A 1,727-nucleotide genomic window follows, 5' to 3' on the forward strand; every position below is an offset into this window, starting at 1 on the left:
GCTGCTAGTCCTCCTTTCATGCAAAATCTTAATTTCCTAGGTCATGTCCAAGCCACCAAAGCCGGCTAAAAAGTGAATAATCGACAACTATAACTTGAATTGTACTACTTCTTACTGGCTATTACTTCAACTTAGAAGCTTCTTCTGTGTTCTACTATGGTGCTTGTAGTGTCTCCGCATACCGCAGCACGCGACATAGCTTTGCAGACGATAAATGTAACCCTCTCAGAGAGAAAAGCAGCCAATGTGACGATCTGGCTTTAAGTCGATTCGATAACAAATGACGAAAACGTAAGGATTTCTCAGGTTTTTACTAGATATGAACACTTTTCACATTCTCCCGTGCAACGCGGCTGCTAGTCCTCCTTTCATGCAAAATCTTAAGGTCCTAGGTCATGTCCAAGCCACCAAAGCCGGCCAAAAACTGAATAATCGACAACAAAACATTAATTGTTCTACTTCTTACTGGATATTGCTTCAACTTTGAAGCTTCTTATGTGTTCTACTATGTTGCTTTTAGTGTTTCCGCATACCGCAGCACGCGACATAGCTTTGCAGACGATAAATGTAACCGTTTCAGAGAGAAGAGCGGCCAATGTGACGATCTGGCTTTAAGTCGATTCGTTAACAAATGACGAAAACGGACGGATTTTTCAGGTTTTTAGTGCATATGAACACTTTTCAAATTCTCCCGTGCAAAGCGGCTGCTAGTCCTCCTTTCATGTAAAATCTTAAGGTCCTAGGTCATGTCCAAGCCACCAAAGATGGCTAAAAAGTGAATAATCGACAACTAAAACTTCAATTGTACTACTTCTCACTGGCTATTACTTCAACTTAGAAGCTTCTTCTGCGTTCTACTATGGTGCTTTTAGTGTCTCCGCATACCGCAGCACGCGACATAGCTTTGCAGACGATAAATATAACCCTCTCAGAGAGAAAAGCAGCCAATGTGACGATCTGGCTTTAAGTCGATTCGATAACAAATGACGAAAACGGACGGATTTCTCAGGTTTTTAATACATATGAACACATTTCACATTCTCCCGTGCAACGCGGCTGCTAGTCCTCCTTTCCTGCAAAATCTAAAGGTCCTAGGCCATGTCCAAGCCACCAAAGCCGGCCAAAAACGGAATAATCGACAACTAAAACTTGAATTGTTCTACATCTTACTGGCTATTCCTTCAACTTAGAAGCTTCTTCTGTGTTCTACTATGGTGCTTTTAGTGTCTCCGCATCTCGCAGCACGCGACATAGCTTTGCAGACGATAAATGTAACCGTCTCAGAGAGAAAAGCTTCCAATGTGACGATCTGGCTTTAAGTCGATTCGATAACAAATGACGAAAACGGACGGATTTCTCAGGTTTTTACTACATATGAACACTTTTCACATTCTCCCGTGCCACGCGGCTGCTAGTCCTCCTTTCATGCAAAATCTTAGCGTCCTAGGTGATGTCCAAGCCACCAAAGCCGGCTAAAAAGTGAATAGTCGACAACTAAAACTTGAATTGTACTACTTCTTACTGGCTATTACTTCAACATAGAAGCTTCTTCTGTGTTCTACTATGGTGAATTTAGTGTTTCGGCATACCGCAGCACGCGACATAGCTTTGCAGACGAAAAATGTAACCGTTTCAGAAAAAAGAACGGCCAATGAGACGATCTGGCTTTAAGTCGATTCGATAACAAAAGTCGAAAACGGACGGATTTCTCAGGTTTTTACTACATA

The sequence above is a fragment of the Schistocerca gregaria genome, unplaced genomic scaffold (genome assembly GCF_023897955.1).
Source record: "Schistocerca gregaria isolate iqSchGreg1 unplaced genomic scaffold, iqSchGreg1.2 ptg000520l, whole genome shotgun sequence".
Lineage (NCBI taxonomy): Eukaryota > Metazoa > Arthropoda > Insecta > Orthoptera > Acrididae > Schistocerca > Schistocerca gregaria.